The sequence below is a fragment of the Petromyzon marinus genome, chromosome 20 (genome assembly GCF_048934315.1).
Source record: "Petromyzon marinus isolate PM22_M1 ecotype Great Lakes invasive population chromosome 20, UKy_Petmar_22M1.pri1.0, whole genome shotgun sequence".
In the NCBI taxonomy this organism is placed as follows: Eukaryota; Metazoa; Chordata; class Hyperoartia; order Petromyzontiformes; family Petromyzontidae; genus Petromyzon; species Petromyzon marinus.
In genome coordinates, this window is record NC_133686.1 from 7,482,362 (window position 1) to 7,509,887 (window position 27,526).

Consider the following 27,526-nt stretch of genomic DNA (forward strand, 5'->3'; position numbering starts at 1 on the left):
ATAGATACGCCCACTGCCTTGGGAACAGGAGTACCCTTTTTGTTAGTGCAAATAAGGAAAAGCACTTTAAAGAAACCAGTAGATAACAGATAATGTAGAGTGCAATCGCTAAAGCTGTACCACCTTCGACTGGAACCGTGACTTGGCATGATGGTAAAAGGCTGTATTTGAAGGGTGTGACTTCTACTCGGGTAACAGCACGAAACACTTGCAAAGGACACACTGTCAGTATTAATTTGCACTCAACACCATTTCAAAATACGCTAATGGCGGATATAGTTTGTGTAATTGATTCGGTAATGACTATGATGAGCCCTATATTTACATTCTCTAAATGCGACATTGGATGGTGACTGCCAGAGCTCATTTAACATCACACCGCACTGGCTTGCACGTTTGGCCAGAGGGTGTAATTTCACCACTGTCAATGATGTCATTTGCTAGAGCATTTAAAACTCCCTTACAGTAAGCCCAATTAATGTTACACGTTGTGATTAGTTAACTGCTACTTGGTTATAAATAAAAGTCATCTAACGGGGGGGAGGGGAAGGGGCGGGGTAGGGAGAGCAACGATAACGGTAGTTCTGTATCCATACTGACCACTGACCAGGCTACAATGAGGGAAAAAAGTATTTGATCCCCTGCTAATTTTGTACGTTTGCCCACTGATAAAGAAATGATCAGTCTATAATTTTAATGATAGGTTTATTTGAACAGTGAGAGATAGAGAATAACAACAACAAATCCAGAAAAATGCATGTCAAAAATGTTATAAATTGATTTGCATTTTAATGAGGGAAAAAAGTATTTGACCCCTCTGCAAAACATGACTTAGTACTTGGTGGCAAAACCCTTGTTGCCAATCACAGAGGTCAGACGTTTCTTGTAGTTGGCCACCAAGTTTGCACACATCTCAGGTGGGATTTTGTCCCACTCCTCTTTGCAGATCTTCTCCAAGTCATTAAGGTTTCGAGGCTGACGTTTGGCAACTCGAACCTTCAGCTCCCTCCACAGATTTTATATGGGATTAAGGTCTGGAGACTGGCTAGGCCACTCCAGGACCTTAATGTGCTTCTTCTTGAGCCACTCCTTTGTTGCCTTGGCCGTGTGTTTTGGGTCATTGTCATGCTGGAATACCCATCCACGACCCATTTTCAATGCCCTGGCCGAGGGAAGGAGGTTTTCACCCAAGATTTGACGGTACATGGCCCCGTCCATCGTCCCTTTGATGTGGTGAAGTTGTCCTGTCCCCTTAGCAGAAAAACACCCCCAAAGCATAATGTTTCCACCTCCATGTTTGACGGTGGGGATGGTGTTCTTGGGGTCATAGGCAGCATTCCTCCTCCTCCAAACACGGCGAGTTGAGTTGATACCAAAGAGCTCCATTTTGGTCTCATCTGAACACAACACTTTCACCCAGTTGTCCTCTGAATCATTCAGATGTTCATTGGCAAACTTCAGACGGGCATGTATATGTGCTTTCTTGAGCAGGGGGACCTTGCGGGCGCTGCAGGATTTCAGCCCTTCACGGCGTAGTGTGTTACCAATTGTTTTCTTGGTGACTATGGTCCCAGCTGCCTTGAGATCAATGACAAGATCCTCCCGTGTAGTTCTGGGCTGATTCCTCACCGTTCTCATGATCATTGCAACTCCACGAGGTGAGATCTTGCATGGAGCCCCAGGCCGAGGGAGATTGATAGTTCTTTTGTGTTTCTTCCATTTGCGAATAATCGCACCAACTGTTGTCACCTTCTCACCAAGCTGCTCGGCAATGGTCTTGTAGCCCATTCCAGCCTTGTGTAGGTCTACAATCTTGTCCCTGACATCCTTGGAAAGCTCTTTGGTCTTGGCCATTGTGGAGAGTTTGGAATCTGATTGATTGATTGCTTCTGTGAACAGGTGTCTTTTATACAGGTAACAAGCTGAAATTAGGAGCACTCCCTTTAAGAGTGTGCTCCTAATCTCAGCTCGTTACCTGTATAAAAGACACCTGGGAGCCAGAAATCTTTCTGATTGAGAGGGGGTCAAATACTTATTTCCCTCATTAAAATGCAAATGAATTTATAACATTTTTGACATGCGGTGTTCTGGATTTTGTTGTTGTTATTCTGTCTCTCACTGTTCAAATAAACCTACCATTAAAATTATAGACTGATCATTTCTTTGTCAGTGGGCAAATGTACAAAATCAGCAGGGGATCAAATACTTTTTTCCCTCACTGTAGCAATGTATGCATGTGTACTGACATCGGGGATGTCACTGTATGGTGCCGGCCCGGAAGGGTCGTGCCGTTCGATGTTCCCACGTCGTGGACAGCACCGGGTGGGTGGCTGTGTGTAACACCAGCCCTAGCGGGGACAGCACCGTCTGGGTGGCTGTGTAGTACCAGCCCTAGCGTGGACAGCACCGTGTGGGTGGCTGTGTGTAACCCCAGCCCTAGCGTGGACAGCACCGTGTGGGTGGCTGTGTGTAACACCAGCCCTAGCGGGGACAGCACCGTGTGGGTGGCTGTGTGTAACACCAGCCCTAGTGGGGACAGCACCGTGTGGGTGGCTGTGTGTAGTACCAGCCCTAGCGGGGCTTGGCGAGCACTGGGATAGTGCGGGCACCACGCACAGCGTTGGGTGGGGGCTCCCACAAGGGGGAGTGGGTGAGTGCCAGCCCAGGGGCAGGGTTGCCCCTGGCCGTGGCACTCTGGTTGACCCTGTAGACACGTGATCCGGAATGTCCACACAGGGGGCCCCAGGTGGAGGGACTCGGGGGTGATCACGTGTCCGGAGAGAGCTCTTGAGAGGGATCGAGAGGGAACGAGAATGTTCAAGAAGGTGGGCGGGGCCGAGGGCAAAGCGGCCCTGACCGTAGAGTAATATAAGCGCGGGCAGGTCCCTGAGAGGGACCGGGGTCTCTTGGTTGTACAAGCTGGAAGCTCTGCGTCTCATGCTGGAAGCGCTTCATGCTACGAGGGACCACGTGGTCGGAGACCCGAGTGAGGATCTGACCCTTCGTGGCAGTAACGCCTCTGTATAGGGTAGTTAGCTGGGTGGTCACCACCCTAGGTTGTATCTGGTAAAGGGGCAGTTACCCCTTTGTGTTACGGTGTTACAAATAAATGTGTTGCCTCTAAAAGGAACAACGTCTGCGACTCAGTTGGACTCACTACACATGTGTAAGGACAGTACGGGGTGATGTAGGGACAGTACGGTTCCCCGTGGCCATGGTTACTAATTAACATAACGGGAACAGACATGGTCACGTTAGGGTAATGTGGGACCTAAGTGGTTGCTAATAATGATTGATGCGAAAAGCTTTTGACAGTGTCGCGTGAGGGGAAGCACGGTTCCTAACGGTCGTAAATTATAATAAGGGAAGAGGCAGACAGGGCCAGGTGCGGTGAGAGAGGGTTCGGGAAAAGGGGCGTGGCCGGGTCGTAATGGGGATAAAAGCCGGCGTGAACCGGGGCTCTGGGCTGCTGTTGTGGGGGAACTGTCGTCGCCGTCGTCACCTTGCAGCGGGTCGTCTTCATCATCCTGGAGTGGGCACCTGGTAGTCTTGGAAGGCTTAGAGTTATGTTGTCTTAGAATAGAGCTATCTAAGTTACCCAAGTGTATATAGTCACTCGCGGTCACTCGTTAAGTTATCAGTGAGTCGGCGGAACTTTATTCATAATAAATATACATATAACTGAACAAGACAGTGTCTCTGAGAGCTACATTACACGCGTAGTGTAATAGCGCCGGCTGCTGCCCAGCAGCGGCAACTGCGGCGGACAAAAGAGCACACACGCCGGTGAGCACACACACGGGTGTGTCGGCAGGGCGGAGGAACTGGGGCAAGGGTCACGGAAGACCTCATCGGGAAGCCCCTGGAATCCGCTAGTGGGTTCGAGTCGAGAGGCGCGGCCAGGGCGGAGCCAGGCCACGCCTGGGAGCATAAAAGGAGCTGAGAGTGGGAGCTCAGGGCTGCCAGTTCTGGGAGTGATCTCGTCTCGTCGTTGCTGTCATCTTCACCGCCTTCATCGCTGCCATCTTCGCTAGATATTGCACGACCGGATAGTTGTTGGCTCTCTCGGTCGGTGCCATCAGTGTTACATGGTGAGGGTTGTGTTTAGGCTAGGCTAGACGACTAGGGAGAGTGTGGGGGCGAACCCATGAAGTGTGAAGGTGTTAATAAAGAAGGTGCCTCCTGGAAACCCTTGTCTTCGAATCTCTGACACTACACGTGTATGTTGAACTCACGATGTCAAGCGACCACTCCGACTGACACAGCACACAGAGGCTTTCATGCAGCAGCGTACTGAGAAGTTGCTTTAAATTATCAATAATTTTACGAGTAACTCTTTGGCTTTGGCAGGAATTATGTTTGTTTTATATATAATAATTGAAAACTTATAACACATTGCTTAGAAACAGTAGTGCAGTGGTTAACTCATTCGCTTTGAATATGATTAGCTAATTTCGATTCCCAACCATACTTAATATGAGAGGGCCTCCATCCAGCAGTTTATTGACAAAGAGCTGTAAATTATTTGTATTTTTTATATTTTGCACGTGAATATTTGCGCAATTATCACGAAATACACATAACGATGCGCCATACAAAATATACTACAGATTAGAAATGTATAGGTGGAAATCATTTTTTTTATGTTTATCTACACTGTGAACGAACACACTTTACACGATGAATAAAATAAAATACTTAATGACAACCATTTAAATGCCACATCGTAGTGGTTTAAGTCTTTGAGCAGAACATCAAATTACACACTTGACCATGTAATTTCACAAATCACACTCTGACAGGTCCAGGCGAAAAACAAATGAGCAGCCATTAACGAGCAGCACTCTTGATGACAAAGCATCGTTTAGGCTTTGAGTGTGGCCTATAAGGCAGTGTGGATTGAAAACGCAGCACCGATTTGTATTATTTTAAACTGTGTTTTGCTCTTTATTTGTAGATTCCATTATGTTTTTTTAGTCAAACTACATACCATATAGTTATTGGCCAAAGTTATGGAAACCCACAATGCACTTCTTCAGGAATTGCTGATTGGTTTTTTGTATATGCAGAAATGGCTGTGGGCGTTTTCTCCATTCATGTGTGTTGTTTAAAACTTGTGGTTTTCCGGCCTGCACTATAACTGTTATTATAATTGTTTGTTTTCTTATTCATAATTTTGACATTTGATTTTTTGGTAGTATGATAATATTTGATTTAAAGCTTTCGTGACTGCAGTAATTCATATTCTTAGCTCTTTCGGTTAAAGTCACGTGACTTTACCGAAAGAGCTAAGAATAAGTATGACAATAGTCTAAAATTCCCGGTCAGGAGTGAACAATTATTCATAGAATTAGTCAGGGATTAAACCCATCTTTTTCAGTATGCATCTTTGGTCCCAGTGCTGCAGTGGAGATATTGGCCCCAGCATACTGTGAATCAGCCGTGGTGTTTTATTGTATGAGGGAAGGAAGAGCCCACATTTGTTCCAGCTGCGAGCACATGAGGAGGGCGAGGAAGAAAGGAGGATAAAGGGGCACTTACCCGTTTAAACCAAACATTGCCTGCAGACTATATAGGACTTCAGATGTGAATCCATGCAGTGGCTCCAACCGCATCGTAACCGTGTGAGCTGCTGCACTCATTTTATTGGACCCTGGCGCAAAGCATGATTGAGGAATATAAAATCGCACAGATGTTTTATTTTTTACATTTGAAAATGCAAAGGAAAAGATTCCTACTGAACGATATTTAAGGCCATCCTAAGATATGTCCCAACTTCAAGGGCAATACCAGATCCCATACCAAAATGTATGGGGATGTGGCGAGTGTCCAGCAATGCATACAGAGTATGTTTTTCTTTTCAAAGCAAGATCCGTGCCTACCCACGTGTCTCAGCGATGAATTTCAACCAAACAGTCGAGTAACATGGATCGTAACTAAATGGAAATTGCAATTTAAAAAAGAAAGCAATGCCCGATGATGCTCATGATAAAATAATCGGTGACCGCTTCATTATTAGCGGAGTTTTTACAACATATGCTATTTTAATAGCATCGGTCGTGTGGGTACAAAATCAATCATGGCACATGAATGGTTATCCGTACAAAACAAACCCTCGTTATTATGATACATAGTTAAAGTTGATTGCTTAGAAAGTGAATATGAAACGAGTGTTATGTATGAGGCAATTTCTGTTTGCCCAGCCTGGAATCCTCATTACTGTATAGCTCATTGTATGGTATGTGTGTTTGTGTACATTTATGTATTATTTGCGACACATTAGTGTACATATGTTACTGCTACTTCAACTAGAATGCAAGTGTAAATTGGTATTTCTGTTCAGAAAAACAAAACATTAGAAAAATCACGAGTGCAAATGACCCTTCTTCACAGAAGTATAATTAAAATACATACAGGAGAACCCCCGCTATGCCACAATATACCTCGTTTCACATATACGTTGTCGATTTAATTAGGGAACACGTTTCCTTGTAATGTAACGTTTTGTAAATCTGTTTCTTAAAAAAACCAAAATCACGAAAAATGTGCAATCTTTAAACACGGAACGAACGCACGTGGTGAAAATTGACTACTTTGCGATGTAATAATGCCGTACTGCACGTGCAAAGTGCGTATCATCGAAAATCCCTCCGGCACGTGGAGGGAAATCCACCTGCACGTGGCGGAGCGAAGCTAGACTCGACAATGCAGAGGAGTCGGACAACGTGGTGGAGTTGCTTGAGTCCCAATGCGAGGAACTGTTTAAATGAACAACAACGAGCTGAGGAAGATGACGATGAAACGACACCACCACCACAATATTAACTTCTAAAAGTGTGTCAGAAGCTTGCATTCATTGGGAATCAGCAATGGACACCTTTAGAGAGGATGATCAAAGCTTTCGAATACAGCTCTGGAGTTAACAGGAAGTTAACCAGCGTCATTCACTGCTACAAGGAGCTAACATGTTATTCAGCTGTACATATTTGTTAACCGTTCTGCAATGAAGCTAGAAGGTCGGGAGAAGAGCCCACAAGAGAAGCAGCTTCCTCTGGTGAACATTCCTGTGGCTCCAGCTTCATGGTCAGATGAAGAGGCAGGAGATCCTTCCCCTTTGTGTGTGCGTGACTCCGCCGCTGCTCACCCCAAGAGGCCTCGATCAGCAAGCTCTTCAACCCAGTATTAATTTGTATTGATTATTAGTGAAAATGTATGTCAACTATAATCATGTACAATATTGTACGCGTATTGACATTTTTTCGTCACACGTTTTTTTTTTTATACAGAAATCTCGGCTGGGAACGCAAGCCCTGCTTTTAACGTTACGCCGATGGGCAATTAGTGTTTGCTTTAAGTAATTTCGAGTTAAGTAGCATTTCCCAGGAACGCATCTCTTGCATCTAGTGTGGGATTCCTTTATTGAATGGATACAAGTACAATGGTTCCCCTCTGTAACCTTTGCAGACAGTTGGGGAGAGTGCTTTTAGTAAGTTCCTCTTGAGGCTCAAACAGTGCTCAAGGGCGGAGAGTGGTGTCTCCAGAACCACACACAGCCACCTTTGTCTCCCTAATGGGGATGATTACACTGCACCACCAGGTACCCATTTGAAGCTAAATCAAACTGCTGGGAGAGGCCCAAGATAAGTTCTGCAACCGTAAGTACATCGACTTAAGATGCGCGCGAACACAAAGACACACACGTGGTCACGTCGCACGTGTGTATGTACTGTATGCAAGGTTATATGGGGAGCGATAGCGTAGTGGTTGGCGCGCTGCACTACTAAACCCGACGGCCCGAGTTCGATTCCCGCTCACGGCCAACACCAAGTGACGATTGTCTGAAGCGGTCATCGGTCTCTCCTAGGTCGACTCAGCCTCAAATTAGTGCCTGCTGTTGTGTGTAGACATCACCACCCACCCCCTCGGGTGCTGTTCCGGCCTTCATAGGTCCTCGCTCATAGCACTTGCCCCAACAGCCTGTGCAAGTTATACGGGGATCTTTGTCTTATGCAAATTTATATGCATCATTACCATTGAAACCACTAGGAAACTTTTGACACAACTGAAAGAGTGTTAACAAATTTTGTCTGTCATTAATATCTTGCTGGATGCTGTCAAATCATTCTTCAAATAGAATGCATTCATATTCCACACTCTTAATGTCCATGATTTGACTTTGCTGGCATCGGAAAAATTACACTTGCAAAACATGTTGAATTTGTTTACAATGTATTTATCGGCCAGAGTTTATTTGCCAATTGGGCTAATATGCTAATCTCTATTGCAGGCTTCAGATGACTGGTTGTTAAAGGCTGCTGGGCTACTTTGCATGAAAATAGTGTCATTGTTAATACATTTGTGATGGATTAGTTGTGCACATGCATAATTATTCACGGCTCAATTGAAGACTCACATCTTGTCGCTTTTATCTGAAATACAGACAAATTATGCATATTTGACAGTGCACTTATATGTAAGCGACGTCTCAGGCAGACAATATTCATAGAGTTATAATTGCACGTGAAAAAATAAACTCCGCAGGATATATACCGCACATGGGACCGTTCAGTAAATTGTTGTCCTTCGCAAGTAATAATGTAAATGACAGCTTAAGTGGATCACGTAGTTTACGTGTTGAGGCTGTCTTGAGATGCTTCTGCTCCAGACACAAGAAACGGACGATTGGAGAAGTTAAGAGAAAGGTTGGCACATTTTCCCCCTCGACTCTGCGACGCACAAAACATGGAACGATCACGCAAAAATTCATAGCAAAAAAAAAATTTACATTTATCCTGGCCGAATTTTTGTGTTTATTCAGTCAATTGATATGACAAGACGAGTTTGGCCGACAGTTGTGTGCACATGGATTACAGGGGTCTAAGCTTCGGGGCTTACATGCGACAGCGCGAACCCCCCCCCACGCTCATACCGTGTGTAAAACGGGCGTTTTGTCTTCATTAAAAAAAACCCCTCTCTGCTTTATTCACTCTCGCATGCATGTGGCTTGCAGAGAATATTAGAGCGACCGTGCTCACGAAGGCGCGTTTCATTTATATGAAGGGCATGCTGGCACCCATGTATTTTGGCTAATGCCATGCAAAGCAAACACCCCATTACCAAGGTGGAATGCAAATTAACATTATGGCCATCCTGGGATTGCTCGCAATGGTTTATTACGCCCCTGACTCTATACCTTTCACATGAATACAGCAGCAATTGTAAATCCCCGGATACGCTGACCTATTAACTCTGTTACTCGCAGAACAACGGATATAATCAGCAATCTGCCTGTTGGTCGCGGCGAGCATTCATTGGTTCAAGGACACTGTATAGCAATAAGTCATGGTCACATTTGGCTGCTGCATTTGTATTCCAGAAAAGCATGCGGCAAACTGATTGCAATATGAAAGCATGACATTTAAAAAGAGAATTGTCTCTCTCTCTCTCAGTCTCCGTTGGATTTACGTATGATGATTTTTTTTTCCCCAACCACAAAAAAAATTTGAATTCCATTTTCACGATTCGGCATTATACAGTACGCACACGTGCACACCCTTCTATAGCTATTCACTTGTTACGAGTAAATTTACGCAATATCTAGCAAACACTTCATGCTGTGGAGGTCGCTCCCCAAGTAATTACCATCTTCCCCTCTAATGGCAAATGTGTTACAAATTTAAGGAAAATATGATTATGGCTTAACTTGCAATTTGCAATGATCTGTTAACGCTCTAAAAAAATGTTTAATTTGATTATAAAATCCTTTTATTATTATGGGCACACGTTCTACACAAAGTATATACTATTTGTGAGCATGCAATAGTATTGTACGGTCATAATTAAGATTAGGACCATGATAGCGATACTGAAGCATCCTTTGATTTAGGCAAGCAGGTCCCTGCAGGGTGGGCTGGTAGGAACATTGGCAAAGTAACGTCACGGTGCCTTCGAACTTCGCCTCGCAAATGGTATTCGGCTGTGGGCTGTGTGTGAATTTGCCACATCCCCAAAAGCGAAGTTCGCAAATGAGATAATGTGACTTCCAAATGTTGGGTGCAATAAGACATATCAAGTCTCTGCGCTGTCTATTGCTGATTTTACACCCAACAGCACGAGATTTCACTTCGTTAAAGTATTGAAAGGGGACGGACGGACGGACACACTAATCTATTGCAGGCTGGTACACTCAGTTTACAACTTCGTTCCTACCAGTATCATTTCACGGTTATGCGAAATTCAACGACAAGAAACAATCCCAATTATAGAAAGTATTTCGAAAAATAATGACCACCTAAGAATGTGTGTCTGTATAGAAATGTCATGTATGTGAGAACCAATATGTGATACAATCGACGAAAGGTGTGTTTATCATCCATTTCTTTAAACAAAAATCCCTCTATAGTGCAAGTAGGAACTGGTGTTTACCTCGGGCAATTGTTAAAGGTTCATTGGGATAAAATATGCAAACAAGAGGATGAAGTTATTTGTAATACCAAATTTGATACGTAAAATTATAAAAAAAAGCGAACATACCGATTGCCAATTCCATTGACAACGAATGAAACTGGCGAAACCGTAGACAACCCACGCAGAACAGGGGAAGAGAATACGAATCCCACACGGGGAGGCGTCCAGGTCGGGGGAATCGAACCCACGCCAGGCGTGGGTGTTGTCCCCAGGGCCGACTATGCCACGCAGAATCGTCGCACATCGCCGGCGAGTGCACGACCGCGCGACAAACAGTTCGCACGGAGCGCACCGCAGCGACGCCTTCGACGCACTCGCCATCTCTTTCACGGCACCCCTCCTCGTCTTTTCTCGCTCGATTTCCCCAACTTTCGCGGCTCAGCTCTCACTCTGCCGAGCGGATCGCGCGCCAGACTTTGAGCGGCCACCGCAAAGCGCCGCTCAGCAAGCCGAAGAGACCCCTCCCGGGAGGCGCGGGTTCAAGGCCGTGCCAACGCGACGCGCGTTCCTTGCTCCGTTCGCAACAATGAAATGAAATTCCGGAGTGACAAAAACGGATCAAACTTTGATTAAAGGGTCAGCTTCCGCATACAGACGCTAGGCAGATGTAGGGTGGTGGTTGTAGTCAGCGTCTGCAATTTTCATGTCAAGCCTCTGTGACACACTCGGCCACTATTGAGTCGTGGCGTAGCCAACACGGTGGCGTGTAACGTACTTACGACAAGTCTCTGTTATTGCAACGCACTACGCTACGGGACGTCTGGCAAAAAAAAAAACATGAGCAAGCTGCATCGTGTACCCAATTCTTTGGCGCGTGTCGCGACGGGCACTACAAGATCCGATCGTGTCCATCCGGTGCCCGCCGAGCTGCATTGGCTTCTGGTTGCTGAACGAACGCATAAAGTTCTCGCCACAAATGAATCACAACAGCTTACTGATCTCGTCACAGAGCATAAATTATCATCACGCACACTTTGGTCATCCTCACACCGGATTTTGACTTAGCATCTGGAGCCGTCTGGAATGTTCTTCCTTCCGATATGAGGAAGCCACTGGACCTATGCACTTTTAAATCTCTGCACTTTTAAATCTAGATTTAAAATGCATTTCTTCAGAACTGCTTTTTGTGATTATGGTGTTGTCCTTTCCCCGCACCTCCTATTAGCACGGTTGGCTACGTACGGTGTGAACGAAGTTCAGCGTACATATAGGCGAGTGTGTTTGGTCGACTGCGAAGAATTTGTGATTTCTGTGAAGAAAATGAAGGGTACGAATATGCAAGACCAACGCAGTATGATGATGCCACAAATCAGACCATCGCATATCCGCCCAGACCAATTAACCACCCACCACATCTTGTGCATTATTCGTTCGCTGAGTTTAAATGTTATTTTCATCATAGACGTTCTCCAGTCCGACCTTTTCACACTCACTGATGTGTTCGTGATCCCACTTACATTTGTATATTTCTGATGTCCAGTAAAGAATCCCCCTCCCCCCATGTTTACAGCAGCTGTAACTTATTTTTTTTCCAGTTATCTATCTGTACATGTGTAGTGGCATTGTTGGACGCGATCGCCACTACTCGTAGCCGGCAGAGAAGCCTCCTTCCATTTGTACCCCATACATATGTTGCTGCAAGTGTTATTTTTGATAATTGGGATAATTGGCCAATTCCATGAAGGAGTGTTTGGCTTATAGGAGGAAACCGGAACGTACAGAGAAAAAACATGCTCATGAGCGGATAATGCTCAAAGCTGCTCGCGCATGGATTCAATCCGGCTGCTATAGAGCCATCTCCAGATCACCTCACAGCCCATTGGGCTTGGGAGTTTCATACAATTGTGAGTTTCCCCAAACACTCGCCTCTAAAAGTGCCGGATTACAAAATGCCCGGCCGTGTCACTGTTTCTGGCTCCAATATAGAGTGTATGTTTTACAAGGGTACACCCGTCGGTCCATTTGCGGTGCAAAACATCATCACGCAATAGACCTTCGCACAGCCCACACATATCTTAAAAGTCGCTCACATTGTTGCACGAATTGTCAGCTTGGTAACGTCGGCGTGAATAATAATAATTATTATTATTATTATTTTTGCTTCCAAAGGCGCCGCAATGTGGAATGTCATTTTAATAGTCAGGCTGCGTCTGCCGATCGGCTTTTTCCTCGGGTTGTATTCAGCTCGCTCCCTAACGCTCGCAACACACACACACACACCCCGTGTGCCCCACAGCGCCAAACTGGCCTCCAACTTTTATCCCCGTGTTGCTTTGCACTGTCTGTTCTATTATTAAATAAGCAATGTTTCCGTCTCCAAAGGCACCAACAGTGACGATAACATAAAAAAATTGGCCAAGATTAAAGCAATAATCCAGGACGGGAAACATTTCAGCAGCGTCTTTATTCTCCCTGTTTAAAATTCTGAGCATTTGTGACACCTCCCTTCGTTTGAGAAACAACACTATGTCACGCGATTTTTGTCCCTGGGTAGTAAGTGTTGTTATTTTTTTTAACTGCTTATGCCTAAAAAGTCAAAAAGAAATGGCTATTATTCCCCACAAGCTTTGATTTTGTGACCAGGACCTTATGTGAAGGCAAGCCACAAATGCACACCACGTTTTCTCACTGAAAATAGATACATTTCAAAATATCAATGTCCTGGTCACAAAAGCAAAGTTTGTGGGGAATAATAGCCGTTTTCTATACTTTTGAGGCATACGCAATTAAGAAATAACAATTACTACTCAAAAACATTTTTTTTGCTTACACGGTGATACATTCACAAGAAATGCTTCTACAATTATGGCATTACGACAACGTTTTTTGTTATGGCATGGTTGGAAGACATTGCTACTCTTACTGCAATGAATAATTATGTATGCTCTACCTCTTTATGCCGGATACAATACATTTTGCAGGAAGTGTGTGGAATGTTACGACAAAAAAGGGGTTGATGGAGACCTTTTGCATATTATTTTCACATGTCGTAGACGGGTGCACACCACTGTCAAACCATCAATTTAATTTCCCCAAAAATGTAATAACGGGCTGCTCAGGCTCGCATCTCGGAAAAGCAGACCTCGCACATTAACTGTTGCAATGTGCCATCATTGTTGGTGATGAAGACGATTTCATGATTTCTCCAAAAAAACGTATGAAACATGCAAGGTACGTACGTACATGCAAGTACGTACGTAGCGTACGTAGCCAACCTCTGGTTGGCACGGTTGGCTATGTACGGTGCGAAAGAAGTTATACAAACAAGGTACAGGTAATGGTGCAGCCCTGCAATTACTTGCTCATGGCACTGCTGACGGAAATGCTTCGTGAGAGCATTTGGCCTACTCTTCCACACTAACCAGATGTCTTGCAAGAGACACAAACGGCCCGCTCATCGATTAACTGTGAATCATACAAATCACATTATTTCGGTAAAGTCACTTGGATAGGTTCAAAGAAAATAACAAGAAAAGTACAAAAAGCTACGACGTTTCGATCACAATGCAAGCGATCGTCATCAGGAGGAAAAAATAGGGGGAAAGCTGCTGAGGCAGACTGTTTATGTTTTTTGTTATTTTTTGTTATTTTATTTGAACCTATCTACGTGACTTTACCGAAAGACCCAAATAATAGTAATTCCTGCAGTCACGAAAGCTTTAAGTCGTATGGATATATTTGTTACCGGCAAATTAATTTTAATGCAGTAAGTGCAGAGGAGAAATCAGGACCAAAAAAAACAACTGAAACTAATTCAAGGAGAATAACATTTGAATGTGTGTAACAGAATGAAGACTATTTTTTTATTTTTCAATATGGTTTGCTGGGATTAATGCATCTCTTCCCTCGCAAATCTCCCCACCTCCTAGTGCTGCTTTTCATGCACTGTAGCACAAGGCGTGGTGAACTGGGAAGCAAGTGAAGTGTTGAAGGCTCTTCAATCTGCTTAGGGATCTTATGGGGCCTTAAACACTACGTGTACGATAGCCAATCTCCCGTTGGATGAAGCCCTCCCCATGCAGTATAAGTCATGGGGGTTGTGTAACCATAGTCCTATCAATATATTTTTTATCTTTATCATGAGAAGGCCCACTGAGCTATATAGCTCTTTTTTCGGAAGCGATCTGGCCACAAATGATAGCTCAACGAAGGTGGCTTATCTCGTGGGAAATGTATCGCAGCCAAATACTCTAAACGCGTGTTTTTAAATGTGTAGGGAAAGACCGGAGGACCCGGAGAAAAATCCACGCGACCACTGGGAGAGCATGAAAACTCCAAATATACAGCAAGCGTCGGAGTTGGGATCAAACCCACGACCTCCTGTGTACCAGGCGAGGCAGTTGACATCTCGCCACTGCTAGTCGTGCGTTGGTGAAAAGATGGGGGGGGGGGGATTACTTAGGAGTAGTTCAGATATCACTCGCCACTGGGGTTAGCCGATGGTTTCAATCGAACACAGGTTCCCGGTCCGTGTGTGCAAACCACTCCATAGTGGTTTTACGGCAATGCCAAATTAGCGTGTATCCCTTGATCGAGTGAAACAACGTTCGAGTGAGGTCGTGACATCAATGTAGCCACATGTGCACATGCAAAAGTTGTTGTTGTTGTAACTTTCTGACCCGTCCCTACGAGCGAGCCATCGAACTTTTGACAAACCATGGAACAAAGATGGCGGTCGCTGCATCGCGCACTTTCAGATGCGCTTCTGCGGCCGTCTGGAACGCTCTTCTTTCCGATATTAGGAAGCCACTGGAGCTATGCTCTTTCAAATCTAGATTGAAAACTCGTTTCTTTAGAACTGATTTACTGTTTAGTTTGTTGTCCTTCCCCCGAACCTCCGATTAGCACAGTTGGCAACGTGCAGTACATACCGGACATCTGTGAAAATAAGCTTCATAGCTCATTAGATTCCTCCAGATTTAAATAAAGATTCTAATTCTGCATTATTTATATTTGGACGAGGAAGCAAATATAATTGATTTTAACATCAGCCATAATTAGCATCATATCTGTGAATAATCAAAAAGTGTTGTACTGGTATCAAATAAATTGGATTAATGATGAATGTGCCATCAAATATTCCACCCTTAATCGGCATACACCGCACTGCCATGGTGTTAATACAACACTGCGAGTGAGCAGACAGCTCTCACTCATTCTTTGCACCAATTATAATCAGATATAACACCGGATATGAAAATGAAAGTCCCCTGGTTTTATTTTCTGATCTGGAAAGAACATCCGTGCGTGTTGGTGTTAATGGGTGCCGGGTGAGGTCTATAGAAATATTTATTAGGAGAGAGATGAATTGTTGCGTGAAAAAAAATAGATTTTAACGCACCGTGTAGGTGTTTGCGGTTCTTGCCGTACAGCTCTCAGACGTGTTTGCGTGTTGCGTACTGCGTGTTGTTCAGCATTATGTCCGACGTTTCGTTTCACGTGCTGGGAACTTTTGTAGTTTCTGAGAAAGAAAAAAAACATCCTGGGAGAGAAACGTCGGGCACCGTACCACATGAAAACACAATCGGTTGCTTTGAAATGTGTTTTTGGAAATAATGTCTGTTGGGGGCGAAAAAATAATGCTTACTTCAAATACACTCTTGTCATTATGACGTCAAAGACATGGCAGCTCTGTTGCTTTGCATTATGTTTTTATTTATCCTTACACAGATGGTTTCACACCACATATTGCATTAATAATGTACACAGTATGATGTACCGTAGATATTGTCTCGACATACGAAGCAATCAAAAAATCATCGCTTCACGTGAAGGGTGTGGGAAAGCTCACATCTGTTCTCTTGCATATGTTTAAAATCTGAAGGCCTTGCAGGCTGAAACACCGACGTCGTCGTTATGAGACCATTGTGTTTTTATTTCACTGCCCTTGCATGTGGTTTTCACCGCAAGCAGGTGCGAACGATTCCGAAATATTCGTGAGATCAAATTATACTTTTTGTGGCTGGTGTGTTCGCAGAAATGTTTACATTTGACATACGACGATGATTTCCAAAATAAAATCAATGAATAAAAACACGTGTTTTCTCACGATAAACATTCACAAACATGGCTTCAAGGTATAACTTTAATCAAATAATATTCCTCATCATCAACCATGCAGCAAGATGAATAGCTCCCAAAGCCGTTGCAATGTCTCTTGATCTTGCAATATAACCATCATCCTAGCACCTGCGCACGAGTTGATTTCATCGCTCCATCTCCTCAGTGTACATGCCATCGGATGAATTCCATTCCTTGTCTGCCAGTCCATCATTCAACTTGACTATCGACTATCAAGCCCACTTTAATAAAAAGTTTGAATTATGTAATTAACCTGCATATTCTTGGTTCTTTCGGTAAAGTCACGTAGAAGGGGAAATAATACAATGATACAGATAAAACAGTACAATTATCGTGACGTTTCGATTGCAACACAAGCAATCATCATCAGGCGCGATAAACCACTGCAAGAAATAAAAAAACCGCCACTTTTTTCAAATTTTCTTGCTGTGGTTTTCACACCTGATGATGATTGCTTGTGTTTAATTGAAACGTCGTGAGAATTTTATTGTTAAATTTGTATTATTTTATTATTTCCCCTTCTACGTGACTTTACCGAAAGAAACAAGAATATGAATACCTGCAGTCACGAAAGATTTAAATCGAAAATTTACCTGCATCTGTTTTCAAATCACTATTCCACTTTCTCTCTCAATGATCTGCTTACCTTTTCTCATTTTTGGACTAATATCGTTTTGTTTGTATTGCTTGGTGTTGTAACTTGCTGACCCGCCTCCTACTGGATATCTGTGCAAGAGAGCTTCATAGCTCATCGGATTTCTCCAAGATAAATAAAGATTCTCATAAAGATTCTGATTAAGAATTCCCAGCATGCATCTCTCCCCGTTGTTTGGTCATTTTAAGTTTTTTGTTCCTTTTTATATGATCACGTTTCTGAACTGTCGGCAATATCAGGTAGTGCACACTAATTAAACACCGTATCTTTTAGGCATATTGGTATATTACTTATCACTATGAAGTTCAGATATTTTAATTGCACTCAATCCTCTCTCAATTCACCTCTTTATTTTCAATTTCATTACCGGTCCACATTCATTTTAATGTTGGTGCACCTTCAATAGCTGTCCGAGTTGTACTTATTCTGCTGTGTTTTCCAGTTGAGCCCCTTTTAACAGATATCTGTAATTGATGAGTGAAAATCACGTTACTATCATGATTATTGTTACAACGCACTTTCCATTTTACACAGGCGAATATCAGCACCGTAGGATAATGCATTCACAATGGAAATGTACCTCGTTGATGGGTCTTGCTTTTAGCAAAATGTTTTAAAGTGAAATATTAATCATAATAGTAGTAAAACTCAACCCGACTGGGATATGTAAGCCATGTAAGTAAAACCTTAAAAGCAAATGGACACGAGAAATGCTGTCGGAGACTGGGAGGGCTTAGTAATGCCCTGCTCATCTTTGTGCTGCCCGTGCCTACACGTGTCCACACGTTACGCGAGCCTCCTTTTGTCTGGAAAATTCTTCAATTTCACCGGCGGAGAGTGAAGACGGAGGGAGCCCTTTGTCCTCCCTTGTCGTCGCTGTATGGTCATAATTTATTTTTTTCAGAAAAAAACAATAGCATCCTTTTCAACTTGTGTCAATTAGTGCCGTCAACCTTGCCAGATTTTATATGGACTGCAGATTGTCCTTCTGCCTTTGTTACATGAGAGAGAGAGAGCATGTAAGGGATGTAAAATTTTGCAATGTGTGAAAAATTATGTCTGCGTATTAATGTTATAGTTAAAAGCTCGTTGCATCGTTTTACAGTCTTAGCGAAAAATATTTAATATTTTAGAGTTTTTGTGCTTTCCTTTAAGCCTGGCATTTGAATTAATTCACTGAGATATCAATTTGAACGGATAAAAAATGGTTATGAAGCAATATAATGGTAATATAATTCAATAGGAAATAATATACTTTTTAATAAATCTAGAAAAAATTATAATTTTAAATGTAGCAGTTTCCAGATTTGTTTTCATTACAATCTAGAGTAGAAAATGTAGTAACAGTCAAGTAATAGCGATTTTGTCAATATTGTATTAGAGTTGCAATGAGTAATAGTACATTTGGTGGCTAGGTGTAACTGTTCCTATCATCCGTGGAAATTCTAATAATATCAAATTATAGGTTAGATTCAGTTCACTAAAGGTGGCAAAGGTGCAGCCCTGTAAGTCCTTGCTCATGCCACTGCGAGAGAAAAGGCCCTCAGCTGGTGGGAACTGTCGTGACTCTTCGAGGATTATTTGGCCTACTCTTCCATGCTTGCCAGACATATAGGAAAAGTGGGAGCGCCCTCGCTTCACCCCACCACACCACACGTGGCCTGCCGATCGTAGTAATTTCGGTCTCACTGAAACATGATTAGCAGTGTTTTGTATTATTGTTGGACGACCGTACTTTTACTGTCACAGTCAATTGATATAGTCGCTGTGATTTTAGTCATTTACACTGAAATAAACTACAATTTGGGGACCGTCGTGGTGCATCCCCTTGTTACGTAGGCGTCTTCCCAAACTCGCGCAAACAGCAAGTTAAAGGTTGTTTAAATCTATGCTCCAACAGCAAGCCATGCAAAAAAAAACCGTAGAAGTAGACTACATCCACGTTGAGAAATTAATGAACTTCGCAATTCGTGGGGTGACTTTAATGCAAATGTTGGTTAGGAGACAGGGGATTGTGGGAAACGACAGGAGAGCATCTTGCTCGAGGTCTCAGCCAGCAGGGACGTGGAGATAACGAGGACATTTTTTTCGAAGAAAGGAGTTTCGAAAATTGAACACGGATGAGCCCACCTGGAGAAATGAGAAATTGCAACGGCAATGATTGTCGGCAGCAAAGCCCTGAATGTCACCATCAGAAACGCGACGCCGACCACGGCGGCGACGACCATCGCGGCCCAACCAGTTGAGTGTCCCCCACCGGTTGACGGAGGCGTCCTGGTGGGGTGGCGTCAAAGGTCACGAGTCTGGAATACCGCCACCGCCCTCAACAATCGGTCTGCAATGGGGGCATGCGAGATGCAGAGCGTGGAAGCAAGCGCCGACGAACCCAGCAGTGGCAGTGCTGTGGCCCTCCGCGAGCCTGGAGGCGCGTGTGGCACGCAGAGCAATTATTCTCTTTCCCCTTTAGCTGCTGGCACCGCTGCTGCTCAGCTGCTGAGCTCTCGTTGTCCCAGAGACTGGGCGGCGCATGGCGGGTGTTAGCGATCCGAACGTCAAGAACGTCGATGGGTATCCTCAAATTATTGTGTTGCTAACTCTCGCACTTACACCCTTGAAAAGTTGATCATTGATTCGCAATTAAATACCGGGCTTGCACACGAGTACCCATTGTGATTGCTCAAAGTAAGCCGGCGCTAACCTTGAAGCGAATATACTCTCGCGTTCCGTCAAACCTTTATGTGCTTCGACAATGGTTTCCCTTCCATTCTTTGACTTGTATGCAGTGGATTCCTGCCACAGTGCAGTCGTCATGATAGACTAAATGAATACATAAAAGGAAGACGACAAATGGATAGTTATAAGGCTGCTCTCCAACAGCACTTGTCCCAACGGTCTGTTAAGGCTATATGGGGGACCTTTGCCTCTGTTATATGTATTGCTGACAAAAACAACCCTCATTTCTCATGGAATGAAAAGCTGGTTGATTAACCTTTGCGGCGCGCTTACATTCACCATCGTGACAAGCAGGCACCCCCGTTTGGTGACAAAGCCCTCTGCCTTTGTTTAATCACCAGACAACCACCAAAGCGACCTTTAAATACGCGTGTGCTGGAGGACCAGAGGAAACAGACGCCTATGACCTTCCCTGGTCACACCCCTTTTTCTGGAGCAATGGACTGAACACCCCCCCCCCCACCTCCACGGCCCCCCACAACTCATGGAGCTTGCAGACACGTCTGTTTGCCACGTGGCGTGTTTGAATGCTCACTGAGGAGAGGCAGATGTCAATCCTCTTGCCGGGAGCTAGACCAGCACCGCTAAACTCTAGCATACATGGAGTCCAGTGCACTGGTTCTAGCTCCTGTCAATATGAGGCATGGACCATCCTGTACTTGGGGCAAGTTGACATCAAATAATTTCGTCGGCCTTGCGGAGCTTTGCAGTAAGGTGTGGAAAGCTATTGTGGACCTGTCTTCTCTAGTGTAGCATCGGAGGTGAAAAATTGTGGTGGTTGCTCATGCCTTCTATAACTTTCTGTCCCTGTACCTGGAGACCTTGTACCTGGATTTAAACGTGGACAGGTGGTGAACAGCACACATGGATGGGGAAAGAGAGCTCCAGTCAATGAGAGCAACACACGAGGGAAGATTGACTGCGGCCTTTGACGGATGTTATCGGTCGCTTGAGTGGACAGAGCACGGAGGGGAGCAGAGTGAGGTAACAGAGGAACGGTAGGTAAGGATGAGTTCATGTAGGACCTTGCATTTGGTAAGAGTGATCTTGAAAGTTTATCAGGGACTGATTGTGAGCCAGTATCGGGTGATGTACTCATGTTACAGGTGTGAGTGAGAGGTTTGGCAGTGTTGTTTTTGAAGATGAGGGATTTGGGCTGTCCACAGAGGAGATAATTGCGGTCATAAAATCAAGGGGTGATGAAGGCATGGATGAGGGTGTCAGCAGCAGACGCGGTCAATGTCGCGCAGATGGAGGTATGAAGCTCTGCGGAGTTGAGCTATGTGAGCAGAGAATGAGAGCTCAGGATCGAGGCTTTGCAGACTCTTTGCCAGTGTAATGTCAGTTTGTGTGATGCAATGTGGGCTTTTGCTGATGATAAGTATATCAATATTGGTAACATTTTACTGGATAAAGGTATAACCATACCAAGGTGAGACCACATCAGAGAGGGATGTGATGGTGACAGCTTTGTCCAATATTAAACTTGGATATAATTTGGCCTCACTGGAGAAGATATATTAAAAATAGAAGAGGGCCAATATCAACAATAAAAACATGTTTTTATTGTCCAGTGCCATATTTCTTTGCCGTGGCTCAAATGTCGAGGCTGCCAGTGGCTTTTGGTGTAAGTCCCAAAGGCGAAATATTTGTTTTTGTTTCGTGAGAAAGGATGGGTCGAAGGTCACCTGGCAGAGCATTCCAGACCAACGTAGAGGTAACTCAACATGATCTGCCAGCCATTACGTTATCCTTGTAGGACATGATAGTACAAAGGTGTGCCCCTTGATTGTAAACAAAGGATTTATTTGAGACATGTGGCATAGTTACTTAGATGTTAATGACGCATCGTAAGGGGAGCAAGTTGCAAGTTCTCAAGTTTATTTTGTTTTAACCAGGTGAGAACTCAAGAGACCAGGAAAGTCTTATTTGCATGGGTGACCTTGGTCATCGAAATGACACAAACACAATACAAATAAAATGAAGCAAACAGAAATCAAAATACAAACAACTGCGTCACGTGAGATATAAAAAAAATATTTTACACGCGTAAATCATCATTCAATAATATATTTCTTGTAGTACAAGTCGACTCGGGCAGATTATTTTTAGTCTGATCATAGCACAATTACAATTAAGTCTGAGAGATATGAAACAGATTTATGGGAACTATTGTAATGAAAACATGCATGTTGAACTTCTTTCACGCCATACGTCGCCAACCATTCTAACCGGAGGTGCAGGGGAAGGACAACAAACTAAACACAAAAAGCAGTTCTTAAGAAATGAGTTGATGAAAGCAGACAGTGGTATATAGTGTCAAAAGCAGCAGTAAGGTCTCGGAGAACTAAGTAAGAGGGATCCGTGGACTGAAGAAAAAAATGTTTTTACCACACAGACAGTTCAAGTAGAAACGGTCATAGCGTACTGGGTCATGGTGGCTATGGAGGGAAAGTTGTTTGAAGAGGTGAGAGAAGATAACCTTTAATGGGAATGTTCCAAACAAAGGAGGGTTTGAGTTAAAATGGATTGTTTTTGGAGATGTTTGGGATCTAGTGTGGGTTTTTTTAAAGATGACAGTAACAGCAGCGGACTTGAGAGATTGGAGAACGGTACTGAATAAGAGTGAGGCGTTGACGAAATTGGTAACATCGTCCGTCGGGGTGGATAATCAGTGAGGGATGAGTTTGGTGGGCAAAATATTGAGGATGGAACAAGATTTTCTCTGGCTTGGCGATGATTGTTGCGATGTTGTTTACGGTGGGAGGCTGATGGACATGAAGGGAACGTGGTTGTGAGACAGAAAGACACAGCATAGGAGCGCCAGAGTCAGAAGGCAGAATGGCTATGCCTGATTTTCTTGACTCTTTCAGAGTAACCGGAGGCAAGTTGCTCACACCAAGCAAGTGATGTCGTCGTTTCGGGAGCTGGTTTCCCAGACGGCAGCAGTTTACAGGACTGTCCAGTATATTTATACGAGGACATTAAAATGTAAGCTTTAAAATAAGTTTAAATATTCATTTGGTACAAATGCAATAAATATGAATCTAAAACATTATTTTTTTATTTTACCGCCTCTGGCGTATAAGAGTACGGGCAATGAGAAACGAACGCGGATTTTTTTTTTACCTCCAAACCGCTTTTGTGGAGCATGGCGTGATGAGCGCGGAGCAGCACCCAACACTGCAGCATCAAACACCGAAATAAGACAGCGGACATAATTCATAGCCGTCACGTTGTGCAATTTACTGCTGTGGAAGTGGCCGCTGGCTGTCAACAGTCACAGCGAGTGAGCAAGGGCTGTTACGAATATTTTCCACTGCTTAGTGTCCAAAAGTGGACATTGTATCTTGCGATCTTGAGGTGTTTTAATTTGCATTGCAGGTTGAATTGCCCTACTGAACGCAGTTTGCATTTATTTTATTATAACATAGAGGTTATATTTTCCTTATATTTTCTTTGTCCCTTTTGGTTGGACGATCATCTCTAATTATTGTCGCTGTTATTTTCTTCCACGTTGCCTGCTGAAAGTGTGTTCTAATTTTCTCTACTGGATACTCGTATTGTTGTACGTGGTCATTGGTTGAACAGAGTGTTGAATAGGGTGTTGGGAGTGAGTATATGAGTGACAGAGTGAGCTGATAAGACATTCTGAACCATCTTCTAGGACGCCTACCAGAGGTCTATGAATCTTAAAAGCCTAATATTATACATAATGTAGAATTAGATTTGAATGAATGACTGCGAGTATTTAGCATATGCAGGAAGGGCAGACAAAAAGCTCAGAAAATGAGACGCAAAAAAGTCACAGCGACCTAATGTCATGGTTGCTATGTGGTCCCATGTTAATTCAGGTTTTGTAGCATTTGCAGTGCTCGATTATAATAACTGAAGCATTGATGTTCTTAATCACACTTTAAAACATTAAAGTAATACACTCGAGTTTTTACCAGCGTGGCTACATATCTATGGGGGGGGGGGGTTAATTAGGGATGCAATGGGTAATATTTCTTTATTATTTGGCAAAATTTCGAATGTCTAATTAGGTTTGCGGCTGAGTTGGAATTTAAGGTAAATAATATATCTTGTATTTTTTACAATAAACCGGCATGTATCTATCTAATTTTCCCTGTCATTGTCTCCCTGTCTCTCTCAATCAGTCTTCCTTTGTCTCTCAGTATGTCTCTGGACGTTTAATTTAATCTGTGTGTCTCTCACTGTCTCCACTTTGCCCCTCTCTGCCTCTCTCTCGCTTCTCCCTCCGCCTCTATGGGTGGGTGTTTTCTCTCTATCTAAGCGATAAGGAATATTTTTTATCATGTTACCCCCCCCCCGCCCAACCGAATTTAGTTTGATGTGTTTACTTGAGTACGGACTTGGACAATCGCAAAGGCACCAACAGTGTATGGTTGCCATTTGTTCGTGCCTATCAGGAGAAAACATCTTCTTGCTTCGTCATCTTCTATCACGAGTGCATGGAAACTGCCAACAATGCAAAGTGTACAAATGCCCCTCCTCTAATGTGGCTCCCATGGTCTGGGATACTTTTTCTTTCCCCTTTGCGATAACAGTCTGGGCCAGGATGTCCTGTGGCTTAGCTCGCTACGCCTGTGACTTTGCCCACACTGGCGTGGAGGACAATTTAACTTCTGGCCGCTTGTGGGTTTAAGACTCCCCCCGTCCTTCGCCATGTGTGCACTGGGCTGTGTTAAGAGACGGGGCCTTGCTCTTTTAATCCCACTGAGATTGTTAATTAAGCATTCCAGTGACCTATGACTGGCGCAAATTATGATAAATATATGTATATCTCAGCCCCGTGGTCTTCTAAGTCGTATTGCAGTGTATTTGCCTAATTGTCTATTAGCGAGTGATAAACACGAGCGAGAGAAAACAATACTGCTGCCAGTATATGAATGTTTTTAACTGTTGCCAGTATCTTCCGCTAACTGTGACCATGGTCCATGGTCACAAGAGTTCCCAGCTCGCAACCATCAAGGCAGGTATGTTGAACTTATTTCGCACAATAGTATCCAACCGTGCTAATCAGAGGTACGGGGGATGCACCAGACCCCACCGAATTTGCCCCCAAAGTGCGAATGTTTATACACTGCACCGGATACTCATTTAAGTCTGAGTCAACCTAGAGGAGTTTTGAGGGCAGCTTTTAGACACCAATTGCCACCTACGTTATTTATCCATGGCCCGGAATCGAATCCAGGTGCCTGTTTTCGAATCTCCTTTCTCGTGGCATTGAGGGGCCTCAATAGCCCTAAAGCGAACACCTATGAAGGCCAGAACACCACGCCCGGCCGCCTTTGTCTCCGCAGTAGCAATGTTTTTTTTTACACACCGCACCAGGTACTCTTTTCAGGCTGAGTCGACCCTAGGGGAGGCCCAGGACCGGTTCAGATAATCCTCCCCGATGTTGGCCGTGAGCGGGGACTCGAACCCGGGTCGCGAAGCTCGTAGCGCAGCGCGCTAATCGCTACGCCACCTCTCCCCGTAAACACACGAGCACACTCGCACGCACATCAAGGCAAATAAACACGCAGGGCAGCTGTTAAATAACATAACAAACGCAGTAGTCAGGCAGTTCTCGCGTCGACTGGGAGGGTAAAATATGTAACATGTTCACGTCTCGACGCCTCCACGCACCCGTGCCTCTCCCGGAGGGTTGAGTTGAGCCTCACCGCCTCCGACAGGGATGTGCATTTATTTATTTCTATCCTTCCAGCCCATTAATTCTCACAGGGGATGTTGTGGCGTGCTGGATTTTCAAGTGGCTTATCTTTAGTTCGCACAATACTGTGTCCGGAACCGAGGCAAACAAGATATACAATAGGTGTCTCCTCGTTCTGTGTGCCCGATTTCAATCCAGCAATGGGCGTGTTTGGTTTTCTGTGTATCTCACGTGTCTGTTCTGTTGCCACTTATAAGCGGCGCTTATGGTAATCCGTGAATACAGTACGCGCGTTGGTGTAAGCGTGTTGTTGTAATGAATGCTTTTGGAGCAAAACAATTGTAGCCCAGAATGGAACTTAGTTAAGTGAAGCAGTGCAATTCCCAAAACAACTTCAAAAACGCTGTCATATTCTAGTCTCAGGCAGCATAGCGCAAAATGCTTTAACGAAATTCCAAAGTTTGAATATGACACATTTGTGGTGTTCCACATTTTTTATGCCCAACTGTTGTGCCGAGCTCTTATTTCCCTGTAACGCTTCTGCCTGATTGCATTTCTTAACATTTGAAATATTTCAGAATGCTACTCATAAAAAAGTCACAGTATTTTCAGTGGAACCCGTTGCTACACAAACGGTATTGTCGTAGCCATACCACACACGGCGATGATGAAACCCGTTTAATAAATTATACCTCTTGCTTCAAACGGGTATCTGAAAACAAATGACTATATTTAGATTTCCGTCACTTCTATGATGAGCCTCCGTTAGGGTGTAACAATACCCGCCCCGCCTCCAACCCCTTAATTCACCATTCAGGGTTACTAATTCATTTAAGAATATTGTTTTTGTTTTGCACTTTGGTGAATGTAGCGGCCTGTAGTGGCTGAAGAAGTCACCTGAACCCATAACGTCGAACAATCTATTCAAATTGTAATACATCGATTCTTCCATTATCATTTGCACATATTTTACGAGCTTAGCAATCGACCGCGATGCATTGATGCATCGCTGAACCCCTAGACTTTGTGGTTCCTAATGTCAACATGACATGTCTTTTTTTAAATAAAAGGCACAAGGCAACTTCTCTATTAAATTGGGAGTGCTAGACCGTGAATAAAGCACTATATATCACTCAAATATGTGATTGGTCTCTATTGGACAATGTCAGCTCATAGACCATCCATTCGGTTAATTCTGAACGCTGGATATGCGCACAGTCTCTCAACTTCGCTGTAATAATCAACATTAATTGGGCGCAAGTGACAGATGTTCTCAACATCTGCTTAAATCAATGACATATATCCACAAGGAACTTGCACTGGCTTTAGTGTTCGGATCACTTTGATAAGTCTTTGGTGATGACAGTGTGGAAATATCTGTCAATTGTTTCAGCCGGTGGGAAGCTCTATTGTATTTTTTTAATTAACAAGGTGTTAATCATAAACGTGTACGTGTAATATTATTGTCAGGTTGCTTTTACCATGAGGCTTAATACATATTTAGAGTTTGAAGAATTCGTTTGAATCTGACATTGTGCTCAATGAACATGGCAGTTGCATTCGGGTTTAAATGGCTTTGATGCTCGCAATGATTCCAGTGCATTACTCCGTGAATCAGCGTTGATAATAATAGTAATTTAGTACATTTGATTTTCGTGCCATTCTTGTAGCCCAGGGCTATGAATACGATGCCGTGTGTCACAGAGTGTAGTCTGCCAGTACGAGAGGGGGGGGGGGCGATGTTGCGATGCGGTTTTACCTAATTCAATCACGTGCGAGTAATATAAACACATTTTGGACCGTGCAGCCGGTACATTGTGGCTGACTCTTTTATGGATGACGTCACGGGATATCGAACATTCAAAGCAGCTGGGGCATAAAGCGGGCACCTTTGGTAATAGCACCCGCAA

At 43.9% G+C, this 27,526-nt stretch overlaps 1 protein-coding gene across 2 annotated transcripts in view; it reads left to right on the forward strand.

Annotated features, from left to right (window-relative positions):
* LOC116944145 (coiled-coil domain-containing protein 102A-like) overlaps window positions 1-27,526 on the forward strand; it is a 122,190-nt gene that overhangs the window by 4,173 nt on the left and 90,491 nt on the right. The window contains exon 1 of one of the 2 annotated variants that reach the window (XM_076068279.1): window positions 1,894-7,655. The exons of the other annotated variant lie outside the window; for it this stretch is intronic. The gene's annotated coding sequence lies outside the window, so the exon portion shown is untranslated. Of the gene's footprint in view, window positions 1-1,893; window positions 7,656-27,526 lie in introns of those variants that run through there. 2 annotated transcript variants of the gene reach the window in all.